General features: G+C 38.7%; 1 protein-coding gene across 4 annotated transcripts in view; it reads left to right on the forward strand.

The window, feature by feature from the left end:
• The window catches only part of Tenm4 (teneurin transmembrane protein 4), a 2,974,939-nt gene that overhangs the window by 1,464,508 nt on the left and 1,497,055 nt on the right, over window positions 1-13,376 (forward strand). The gene's annotated exons all lie outside the window — the stretch shown is intronic.

Below are 13,376 nucleotides of genomic sequence, written 5' to 3' on the forward strand. Positions count from 1 at the left end.
ATACAATTTATGCATAGTGACTTAGATTATTGGCCAAATATAGTCTGTGTGTAAGCTAGTGAAACACTTGTGAAGTGGAGAAAAATTACACTGAATTTGCTTTCATTTTCTGTAATATAGAGAAAGACTGTCTAATCTGGTGGTTTTTTAACCTTCCTAATACTGTGGCCTTTTAATACAGTTCCTTGGATCATAATAACCTCCATCCATAAAATTATTCTTGTTGCTACTTCATAACTGTAATTTTGCTAATGGTATGAACCATAATGTAAATATCTGATATAGAGGATGGCCTTAAGCAACCACTGGGAATCATTTGACTCCTAAAGGGGTCATGACCCACAGGTTGAGAACCACTTGTCTAAGCTAAATCATAGGATAATGGTTAGGACAAAATATATTTAACAGTATTACCACAAGATCATTTATATTTGGTAGCTGATAATTGTAGATATTATCTATAGCATATGTTGTAGTATGTGTTCCTTAACTATTCATAGATAGCATCATCCTTACATTTTATTGGGTTAGAAAACTATAGTTATGGTCACTTGATCTTTGTCAAAGGAGCCAAAACCATCCAATGGACAAAAGATAGTATTTTCAACAAATGGTGTTGGTTCGACTGGAGGTCAGCACGTAGAAGAATGCAAATCTATCCATTCTTATCGCCCTGTACAAAGCTTAAGTCCAAGTTGATCAAGGACCTCCACATCAAACCAGACACACTCAAACTAATAGAAGAAAAGTGGAGAAGAGTCTCGAACACATGGTCACTGGGGAAATTTTCCTAAACAGAACACCATTGGCTTATGATCTAAGATCAAGAATCGACAAATGGGACCTCATAAAGTTGCAAAGCTTCTGTAAGGCAAAGGACACTGTCATTAGGACAAAATGGCACCCAACAGATTGGGAAAAGATCTTTATCAGTCTTACATCTGGTAGAGGGCTAATATCCAAAATATACAAAGAACTCAAGAAGTTAGACTCCAGAGAGTCAAATATCCCTATTAAAAATGGGGCACAGAGCTAAACAAAGAATTCTCAGCTGAGGTATATCGAATGGCTGAGAAACACCTAAAAAAATGTTCAACATCCTTAGTCATCAGGGAAATGCAAATCAAAACAACCTTCAGAATCCCTCACACCAGTCAGGATGGCTAAGATAAAAACCTCAGGTGACAGCAGTTGCTGGTGAGGACGTGGAGAAAGAGGAACACTCCTCTGTTGTTGGTGGGATTGCACACTGGTACAACCTCTCTGGAATCAGTCTGGAAGTTCCTCAAGAAATTAGGCATTCTACTACCTGAGGTCTCAGCTATCCCTCTCCTGGGCATATACGCAAAAGAGCTCCAACATACAAGAAAGACACATGCTCCACTATGTTCATAGCAGCCTTATTTATAATAGCCAGAAGCTGGAAAGTACCCAGATGTTCTTCAACAGAGGTCTGGGTACAGAAAATGTGGTACATTTACACAATGAAATACTACTCAGCTATCAAAAACAATGACTTCATGAAATTCATATGCAAATGGATTGAACTAGAAAATATCCTCATCCTGAGTGAGGTAACCCAATCACAGAAAAACACACATGGTATGCATTCATTGATAAGTGGATATTAACCCAAAAGCTCAAATTACCCAAGATGCAATCCACAAACCACATAAAACTCGAGAAGAAGGATGACCAAAATGCGGATGCTTCACTCCTTCTTAAAAGGGGGAACAAAAATTTCTGTAGTAGGGGATATGGAGGCAAAGTTTAGAGCAGAAACTAACGGAATGGCCATTCAGAGCCTGCCCCACATGTGGTCCAGATATATACAGCCACCAACACTAGATAACATTGATGGAGCTAAGAAATGCATGCTGACAGGAACTAGATATAGATCTCCGGTTCCTGTCACAACCAGAGCATGCCAAATAGAGAGGCAAACACTAACAGCAAAACACTGAACTGATAATGGGACCCCTGTTGAAGGAATTAGAGAAAGAATTGAAAGAGCTGAAGGGGCTTGCAACCCCATAAGATCATCAATGCTAACCAACCAGAGCTTCCAGGGACTAAACCACTAACCAAACACTATACATGGATTGACCCAGGACTCCAACTGCATATGTAACAGAGTATGGCCTTGTTGGGCACCAGGGAAAGGGGAAACCCTTGGTCCTGCCAAGGTTGGAACCCCAGTGCAGGGGAATGTCGGAGGGATGTTTGGTAAGGGGGGAAGGTGAATGGGCCGAACACTCAATACCCTTATGGAGGAGGGGAGGGAATAGGGGCTTATGGACAGGAAACTGGGAAAGGGAATAACATTTGAAATGTAAATAAAGAAATATTCCAATAAAATAAAAAGAAAAGTAAAGAAAGAAAAGAAAAGAAAGCAAGAAATATAAAGAATGTGACTGAGAGAACTCTTAACCTGAGGAGATGCTCAGCTTTGACCTTGACCAATTCTATATTGTATTCTTGATGCTTATGCTGTCCAGAAAACACTTTGGTGATTATTTTGACCAAACTACACAAATGTGGCAGCGTGTTCTTCTGTCATAGTGGCATGGCTTCTTTAAACAAAATGTGTTTTGGCTTCAGTATAATGAGATGCACTAGTTTTCAAGGAGACCACACAGTAATATGTAACAGGAACATTGTGTTCTAGTTAAAATCATATCAATTTCCTGTGTAATCTTTGCTGTTCTATATATTTACAAACTAATTTCACCTCCCTTAAGATTATGACAATTCAAATATTTCTATACTCTATGTAGTTGTAGAAATATATGCTATCTGTATTTTAATTTGTTTTTAAAAATTAGAGAAAGGAAGATAAAATAGACAATTGAAAATTACCCAAGAATCCAGAAACATTTTTTTGGAAAGAATTCTTATTCAAGTGCAATTTTTATAAGAGAAGGCACTCATACCATGAGAAAAGCTAGCCAATGCTGCTTAAAATTATTTCTGGTTATTCATTATTTGGTCTACCATATTCTGTACCATTTTATCATTAGTATTTGTTTTTAGCATATATTATAAGTCATGTTATATTATTGGGTGTTATTAAGGTGTGTGTGTGTGTGTGTGTGTGTGTGTGTGTGTGTGTGTGTGTGTAACAGAGACAGAGACAGAGAAAGAGTCTAGGAGCACACTGTATTTGTGCTTTTTATTAAAAGAACAGACAGAAACTGCTATCATATTAGGATTTTAATTCTAGCATCTGGATCCACAACCTAATAGGAGAAAAATGGTAACTTAAAAGAAGCCATATTACAGAAAAGTAAGAAATGATTGTACAATGAATAACAAGGAGTGAAAGATTTTAACTCCAGAATTGTAAGCTAGCCTGGACCAGAGGGCTTCCAGAAGAATAGCAGGACCTCAGAGGATGTGTAGGATTGAGTAGGTAGCTGGGTGTACCCCAGCTTTTAGAGTAGGAGCAGTGTCATGTGTGAAGTCATTATATAAAAGTGTGTACAAAGTCAGAGCCAATAACTAAAGTCAAAGAGGCAGGAAGAATACCAAGAAAAATTAGAGGCAAGAGGAAAGGCAATATACGGAACATGGAAGAGCCTTGAAGGTCAGCTCAAAATAAGGCATTTTAAATTGATTTAGAAGGCAATGAGGAATCAATGGAGCAAGTTTGGCAGGATTCGGGCAGCTACTATCAGGAAACCTATCAACAGGCATGATTTGTTCTTAATAAACCTCTGGAAGTCTCAGCTCCATTGTCCTCGGTACGGTCACAGATTTTGTTGGCTGGCAATTTTACATTAGCTCCCTAATTACTGATCATTCTCAGAGGATTTTTTCTTTAGATGAACATACACCTGATTAAGGGAGAATTCAACTCATTTCCAATATTTGTAAATGCCCGTGGTTCCATTTCTTCCCTCCTATATCAGGGCACATGGTTTTATCTATATCACAAGGAAAGTACTGTAGAAACTGGGGCATTTGTAATATGTTTGTCTTACAGCCATCCTTAGTCTTGCTTTTGGCATTGGTTTAGTATTTTTTTCAGGTTACAGTATCATATGATTTTGTACATGTCTTGTGGGAAATGATTCCTGAGATTCTAAAACTATTATACTATACCTTCCTCCAAATTCTGGTATTTTCTATAAACCAAACTCATTTGTCCATTCCTTATCCGCAGCTTCATGCCCAATCCTTTGTTTCTCTGTTTAGTGGTAATCTTAAAGCAAAGGACAGTGTCAATAGGACAACACGCAACCTAGAGATTGGGGAAAGGTCTTTACCAATCCTACATCCAATAGAGGGCCAATATCTAATATGCACAAAGAACTCATGAAACTGGACTCCAGAGAATCAAATAATCATATTTAAAAATGGGTACAGGGCTAAATAAAGAATTCTCATCTGAGGACTATCAAATGGTAGAGAAGCACCTACAGATATGTTTATCACCCTTAGTCATCAGGGAAATGCAGATCAAAACAACCCTGAAATCCCATCTCACACAAGAGAGAATGGCTACGATCAAAAACTCAGGTGACAGCAGATGCTGGCGAGAATGTGGAGAAATATGAACACTCCTCCATTGTTGGTGGGATTGCAAGCTCCTAAAACCACTCTGGAAATCAGTCTGGTAGGTCCTCAGAAAATTGGACATAGTGCTACCTGAGGACCCAGCTATACCACTCCTGGGCATACATCCAAAAGATGTTCCAACATATACCAAGGACACATGCTCCACTATGTTCATAGCCGCCTTTTTTTCCCTCTTTATTAACTTGGGTATTTCTTATTTACATTTTGATTGTTATTCCCTTTCTCAGTTTCCGGACCAACATCCCCCCTAAACCCTCCCCAACTCCTTCTCTATGTGTGTTCCCCTCCCCATCCTCCCCCATTACTGCCCTCCCCCCAACAATCATGTTCACTGGGGGTTCAGTCTTGGCAGGACCAAGGACTTCCCCTTCCACTGGCATAGCCGCCTTTTTTTTTTATAATAGTCAGAAGCTGGAAAGAACTTAGATGTCCTTCAGTAGAGGAATGAATACAGAAAATGTGGTACATTTACATGGTGCAATACTACTCAACTATTTAAAAAAATGACTACATGAAAATCTTAGGAAAATTGATCTGGAAAATATCATCCTGAGTGAGATAACCTAGTCACAAAAGAACACACATGATATTCACTCACTGATAAGTGGATATTAGCCCAAAAGCTTGGAATGCCTAAGGAAAAATTCACAGATCACATGAAGCTCAAGAAGAAGGAAGACCAAAATGTGAATGCTTCATTCCTACTTAGAAGGGAGAACAAAATAGCCATGGGAGGAAATACAGGGACCAAGAGTTGAGCAGGGACTAAAGGAAAGGTCTTCAAGAAACTGCCCCACCTGGGGATCCATCCCACATGCAGTTACCAAACGCAGTCACTATTGCTGATACCAAGAAGTGCTTGCTGACAGGAGCCAGATATGGGTGTCTCCTGAGAGGCTCTGCCAGAATCATAGTAATACAGATGTGGATGCTTGCAGCTAACCACTGGACAGAACAAGGGGACCTCAATGAAGGAGAAAAGACTGAAGGAGCTGAAGGGTTTTGCCACCCCATAAGAACAACAATATCAACCAACCAAACCCCATCAGAGCTCCCAGGGACTAAACCACAAACTAATGAGTACACATGAAGGGACCCATGACTCCAGCCCCATATATAGCATAGGATGGCATTGCCCAGCATCAATCAGAGGAAGAGCCCTTAGTCCTGTGAAGACTCGTTTCCTCAGTGCAGGGGAATGCCAAGGCGTTGAGGTTAGAGTGGGTGGGTGGGTGTGGGAGTATCATCATAGAAGCAGGGGGAAGGGGAGGAGGTATGGGAGAGGAGGGAAAGAAGATAACATTTGAAATGTTAATACATAAAATATCCAAGAAAAATAAAATTTAAAAAAGAAAATGTTCAAAATTATAAAGATCAGCCACTCCAATGAGAGATGTCCTACTGTATAATTTAACACAGTGTGCGTGCGTGCGTGTGTGTGCGCGCACGCAGGCCTAGCAACCTGTCATACCATGGCATTAGTGAGACATTTTGTAAGAGATGAAATCTCAGAGTTTGCAAGCAAATAGAGCCAGGGCAGACATTCAAGTCGGTGTGAGCATGCTGTGTAAAAGCACAGAGACCTAAGCAAAGAAGCTTGGTAGTTCAGAAATCAAAAAGGAAGATCTATTGATACCATTGTGTTTAGGTATACTGGAGGAAATGACAAAAAAGGTTCAAGCCAAGTGTACTCCCACAGTCCTCGGGAAAACCACATTCAACCCTGAGGAGCTTGGATTTCACCCTAATGAAGAGGAGGAGTCATTCTCACAGAAATATTAAGACTCGGAATAGGCTGTTAGGACAATGGCACCTTCACTGCTCCTCTTCCTCTGATCCTTTTATCCATTCTGTTCCCTTATCTGCAAGGAAAGCTGAATCTCTCCAAGCTCAAGCACTCTCCCCATTGTGTGGCTTCTGGGCTACTGCTGATTGTGGAGCCTGCCTGGGAGATCCCGAGATGCTGATTGATTTGATTTCATTCCACTGTGGTGCATGTAATTTCATGCTTCCAAGTGACAGAAATTTTCTGAAAATTCTCCAATCTCCCCAAATTACTTAGTATTATATATTTATTCCTGGCTTCATTGAACTCTAAATAACCCAGTTTTAGGATAAAATGCTTGGCACATGAAGTTCTGGTCATCAAGATTCAACAATTACTTTGATTGGCTCTTTTCAGAATGTTAGAAACTATCCCAACAGGGAAAAAATAAGAGTATGTCAGATGAAAAAAATATCCCACAATGCTTTCTTGGAGTGCCCTGCAGCTTTCTGTGAGCAAGAAGACAGCTGGTTCTCCTTAGTGTGGCAGAAAACTTAGTTTCAGGAGTAAAATACAAAGATGAACTCAAAGATAAACAGGCCGAATAGTTATTTCAAGAAAGAAAAAAAGTATATACTTGGATAACATCCAGCAATTGTCATAATTGTCAAAACTATATAAGAGTTTAATGAAGTACGTTCCCCAAACCTATCCTTGGTGATAATACCAATAACTTACTTATGATACCTTTATATGTGGAAGCATTGATAAAGAATATCATACATTGAGCATTCTCTGCTTGCCGTTTACCAAGTTAGTGTTATCCCTTCAGAATATTTTGGGATTTGCAGAAAAAATTAATAAGATACTGCCAGTTGTTCCTACATAGCTCACAATTAATTCTCCTGTTAATAAAATCATACATTCACTCTAATGTATTTATTACATTATTAATGAACCAATAATGAGTTTTATTATCAGTCTAATAATGTCCAAATGTATTAATAGTGACTTCAAATTGGGCTTATTTCTTGGCTTCTTAAATATTATCAGTTTCTTTCAGATCACCTCTGGACTTTGCTGTATTTATTCATAAATGTCCCTGTTGGGTCCTTTTGGCTGTGGCAGTTTCTCAAACATGATAAAGCTTCACAGCCTTTAGGAGTGTGGGTCAGATAGGATATTTTATACAATGTTCCTCAGTTGAAATCTTGCTTTCTAGTTATCAGACTGACATCATGGATTTGGAAAAGGTAAAATCATTGAGAGAACAGGCCTTTTGCATGACATCCATAGTATGTAGCTTCAACTTCACTTACGTTGTTAAGTTCCATTGCTCAAATGAATGTATATAATTAACACGTGTATACATAGCCATCAACACTTTCTATACTGAGAAATTATGACCGTATATCCATATCGGCAATAACAATGCATTGCTCGATACATTGCTATAGCCTCCTATTTGTGATTAGAAGAAAAAACTGTTCTTTCTTCTGTACATGCATTTACTCAAATGCTCAGTACCATGTACGTGTTACAGTAGGTTTAGATTTGTGGACCCTGCAGCTATAGAAGCTTAGGCAACCACTGCTACTTGAATCTAAGTCCCCACATTATGACCCAAAAAATAAAAACTATGCCCTCCTTGGCTTTGTGAAGCAACTGTATAAACAGGAGTACAATGCTTACACTGAATTGCACTCTTTCCTGCCAGCTATATTTCTTAAACAGGAATAAAGCTGCAAAATTCAATACATGTAACATAACTGTGTATTGAGTAGATTGTGTTTGTCTTATAGATAAAAATAGAAATACTTTAGTAATTCAAGAAAAATAGTTATTAACCAAAATATGGGCACAGATAGAAGAGATAATGCCCAATCTAAAGTGTGTATTTTACATTACTCTTATGTGTATGTATACATATGTGTACCTGAGTGCATAGGTTTGTAGAGGGGGCTATTGTATGTGATGCTATTTACGCAGACCAGAGTTCCATACTGAGTGCAATCCTTCAGGGTACTGATAACCTTGATTCTGAGGCAGGATCTCTCACTGACCTGAAACTAACTGACACATCAAGGGAAGGCAGGAGTCTGCTACCTCTGCCTCTTCTGCACTGACTTGCAAATACATGTGACCTCTTTTAACTTTGTATATGTCAGTTCAAAGGGTTGAACTTCCAACTCATGGTTGATTGAAAAGCATTTTACTGACTGAGACATTTTCCAAGCTCACAATTAGGTAATATTTTATGTACTTTGTTCATATCAGTGACCCACAGAATAGACCATACACACTTAACAACTCAGTTTCCTCTGTATCGTTGTGCCATTTTTCACTTTGTGAGAATCCATCAGAGTTTCCTTCTTGTTTTTCCTCTGTGGTGTTCACTGAGAACAAAGATGCTCAGGAACTCACTTTCTGATAATATTAAAGTGAGGTAAAGTCTATCTATCTATCTATCTATCTATCTATCTATCTATCTATCTATCTATCTATCTTACATCCCAATCACTCCCTCCTTCCAGCTCATCACTCACATAGTCTCTCCTCTCAACTCCCCCTTCCCTTCTCCTCTGAGAGGGTGCCCCTTTTGTCATCCCCCTCATTCTGGTGCATCAAGTCTCTTCAGAGGTAGGTGTATCCTCTCCCATTGAGAACAGACAAGGCAGCCCTGTTAGGGAATGGATTATACAGACAGGAAGTATCTTTAGGAACAGCCTCCTGTTTAGGAGCTCCTGTTTTGGGGGGGGCGTGGCAGAGTCTTTTAACTGAGGCATCTGGAGGTGCTATCAGCATGGCTCACCATTACTTCTAAGTCAGTTTCCTTGAACTACTGTGTTGTTTTCAGTCATGTCAGTGTATTGTAATCTTTTTTGTTTTGCTTTGTTAGTTAATCTTAGTGTTATTAATTTTGCCTATTCTCCTTTTACTAAGATATTTATGAATTATCTAAAGTGGGTCTTCCTTCATATCTTTATGGATAAATCATATTTGATACATTTATGATCACAGGCATTTTACTTATCTATTTGACCCTCTGGCCTTGGAATCTCATTTTTAAACATGAGGTTGATAGAGCCTACTTAAACTATGAAGAATTTTGTACTTTTTTATGTTTTCAGATGTTTTTCACATGTATTATCTCATTCCTCTTTAATTCCAAATGACAGTTATAAACCTTCTCATAAAATGACTCAGGAAGACGTATGATTATACATAAGTATATAAGTTATTGGTCTTGGTTCTATGACAAAATACTGTGACATAAACAACTTCAGGATGGGAGAGTTTGTGTTGGCCCAATGTTCGAGGAAACTTCATCTGGCAAAGAAATCGTGGAGGTAGAAACATGAGGCAGCTGGTCCTATTGCAACAAAAGTCAGGAATACAAAGGGACTGAGATGGGGAAGAAGGGGAGGAAGGAAGAAAGAAGGAATGGATAGAGAAAGAGAGGGAGGACGATATGGTAGTGCTCAGCTAGTTTTAGTTTTCTCCATTTTCACTTTTACTCAGGACCCAAACCCATGCTAAAGTGCCACCCACACTTAAGGTTCATCTTTTAACCTTAATATGATCTAGATAATTTTGACAGGCAAGTCTAGATACTAACCTAATTTAGCCACTCCCTCATCGGTATGCTTAGACTATCCTCCTATGTGATTTTAGATCTCATGAACTTCACAGCATTAACCACTACAGTAAGACCATTTGCAAGGGGGCATGCCTTTGATCTTACTAAGATACTAAGAGCTTTATCTAGCCTCCCATAATCAAACAGGAGAAATAGCTGCAGAGCTTCCTAATTGCCAGAGTGATACTAGAGGACACAGAGACATAGAACAAATTTGAATATATCAGGAAAATCAGGAGTTCGCTTAACAGAAATTATGTAAAGCGTAGGCCTATATGCAAAGCTCTTGTACTAGTCAAGTAGGAGATGCCCAATAAGCATCAACCACATCAAGAGGTTTTTGAGTAATTGCAATTGAAGTAAGTATGCTTATGCCAATTATTTATACCTCATGTTTACTTTGAAAATCTTGCTTTCTAACAAGAAATGATGCTCAAGTCAAGTGTAGCATATACAGTGCCTACCCTGCTTTTATCTGTAATTTCATAGATTCTTTAAACTTAATGGAAAGTGTGGGCACCTCAGAGACTACAGGCATAGAGATTGGAAGAATTCATGCTGGAGCTGAGCTGTGTGGGGGGGTACAACTCAAGGGCAGACAGATAGACAGCCCCAGGAAAGGGTGAAGTCTTAACGAACACCAAGATTTCCTTGCCAATTCAGCCTAATCATCGCCCAGAACATCTGTGCCATTGTTGTCAGTTCTCTGCATGGCGACTTACTTGGCTACTTGATCCAAATTCTGTAAACCATCCACTCATTCCCTCTCTAATTTTAGCTTAGGATTCTGTTGATGCTTTAACTACTTGTGCAATTCCATTGTTCCTAGTTGTTTAGTTAGTTTGTTTTTGACATCCTCCCACCCCTAAAATAAGTCCAATCAGAATTGATGTAGCACAGGCTCACTTCCAAACTCCTAAGAAATGGCTTATGATTGACGTATTTTGTGTTTAGCCACCCCAGCCACAGTGTAAATGTGGCTACCCAAAATACAGTAAGTAGGAGGGAAGCATTGCCTACAGAAATTAAGACGACAACTGAGAGAGGCAGAGGAACATGCTGTGTACCTGGAAAGGATTACAGCACCTGTAAAGGATTTATAGTATCTCACAGGCCTGTGTCTAGGAAGTAGAAACTTTAGGGTATATTTCCTCTTTTTACACATATAAAAGATGACACTTGGAGTTCATTCATTTTGCACATACTAAGTTTGCTGTGAGAATTAATAGATGTGTAGCTACACGGTAGGAAATGACAATTTGTATAATATACACACATGCACATATTCAGATTCTTCAGTCATCAGACAAAATACAACCAAATGTTATACTACATACATATTTTGGGTTGTTATGTACAACAATTATGTGCTGGGCCTTGAAGAACAGCCCATAACTATTTGAAAGTGGTTATAGAGGTTTGAGAAAAATACTACATTGTGGAAATTTGAGTTGAAGTCTAAATGATAACTAGTTAGTAGCAGCTGTTTTGTAAGTGATGGGTCAGACGTCTTCGAAGGTAAAAGGACCACAGCAAAATAGGCAAATAGCAATTAAAGTGGGCAGGAACTTGATCCTATCACCAGACAAGAAGTTAAGAAATAATGTTCTTTATCCTAAGTGCAAACAAGTGTTGTCTTTATAGTGTGCAACTGAGAAGATTAATGTGATTAACATGCTCAAATACTAATTTATTATAAAGGACTTAGAGCTACAGCATGAGCAATGGATCAAGAAAAGCAACAGTAAGTAGGAGAATAAATGTTATATTGGTGCAGAAATTAATGAATATGTTGATAGCGTAATAATGGAATTGAACAATAAGGAGCCACTACAAAATGTTCTTACCCCTGTTCCCATCTAATTCTGTGTTCCTGGCCCATGAAAATCGGCCAAGGAAAGTCACTCTGACACAAGAGCAATAGTCAAGCTGGAACTAATCCAGCTTATGAAAGTTTTTACCCAGGAAAAAGATTAAGATAGCACTAATTTTATTAGGTACTATGATAGAGAGAGTGCAAAGGCAAGTGCTATGGCAGTATGACAGTTAATAATAATGAATCAAGATGGAAAGAAAAATCATCTTCCAGGAGAGAAAATGTCAAATTCAAATTCAAAAGCAAATGTTTTGAGCTGCCACAATATTCTCCCTTAGCGGTTTTATTTACTTTACTATGAAACATTATGTATAGACACAGCCTCTTTATAAAAAATGCACCTCCTTTTTTCCTACTCAAAGAGCACTTTCTTTTTAGCTTTTAAAAGAAAGGTGCAGATGAAAGACTAAGAAAAATTATTTGCCAACCCAAAGAAAACTCAGGAGCAGACGGATGCAGGAGCATATGCTGTATCTTTTATTTTGCAGCAATAGCCAAGGGTTTTATCTCTGCAGGAGCCTGCTCAGAAAATCCTCTGATCTCTAATGAAAGCCATTCCACTCCTGAACTTGCTATCAGAGGAAAGCTGGCAAGAGTAAAACTGCAGCCTCTAGGGACCAAGAGATAGAAATCCCAAATTCCCCCAAATGCTCACCTTTCTTTAGAAGATGATGGTAAATTTCAATTTTATGGCCTCGGGAAAATTGCTTAGGCCCTTGGTATCCAAGTTTCCTCATCTATAAAGTAGGGATTTAAATGAAGGTTCCTTATGAGACTTTACATATATATTGATATCAATGATTAATTAGATGCTAAAATGTGCTGATTATATACTTAATTGTGTGGTGGATAGTTTTATGTCAACCTAACAAAAATCTGAAACATTACCTCCAAAAGATCCTGAGGGAGGAAGCCTTGTAAAGTATTTTCCTAATTGGTGATTGTTGTAAGAGGACCTAGTACATTGTGGCTACCATCCTGGGCTATTATTACTGGGTACTGAAAGAAAGCAAGGGCTCTTTGCCTTGCCTTATTATATCTTATTATATCTTGTTTTGTCCTCTTTGGCTGTCAGGTTGTTGATTAATTCTTGATCTTTTCTGAAGAGGAAATGGAGAGGGAGTGGATCCACAGGAGAAATAGTGTAGGGTGACACTGGGAAGTCTATGGGAGGAGAAACTGTGGTTGAGATGTATTGTATGAGATATGAATCTATATTCAATAAGTTTTTCAAAAATTAACAAGCAAGCTGAAAAGGCCATGAGAAGCAAGCCCATAAAAGGCACTCCTCTATGGCCTCTTCATGAGCTCCTGCCTCCAGGTTCCTGTCCAGTTGGGTTCCTGCCTTGGCTTCCCCCAATGGAGTATGATTCCAGATATGTGAGCAGAGTAAACCCTTTTCTTCCCAAATTGCTTATGGCCATGATGTTTCATCATAAACCTGTGTTTTGTGGCCTGGAAATAAAAGTGAGAATGATGGTATCTTAGGGATGAGAGTCTAACTCTATGATGAA

Source organism: Rattus norvegicus, chromosome 1 (assembly GCF_036323735.1).
Source record: "Rattus norvegicus strain BN/NHsdMcwi chromosome 1, GRCr8, whole genome shotgun sequence".
In the NCBI taxonomy this organism is placed as follows: domain Eukaryota; kingdom Metazoa; phylum Chordata; class Mammalia; order Rodentia; family Muridae; genus Rattus; species Rattus norvegicus.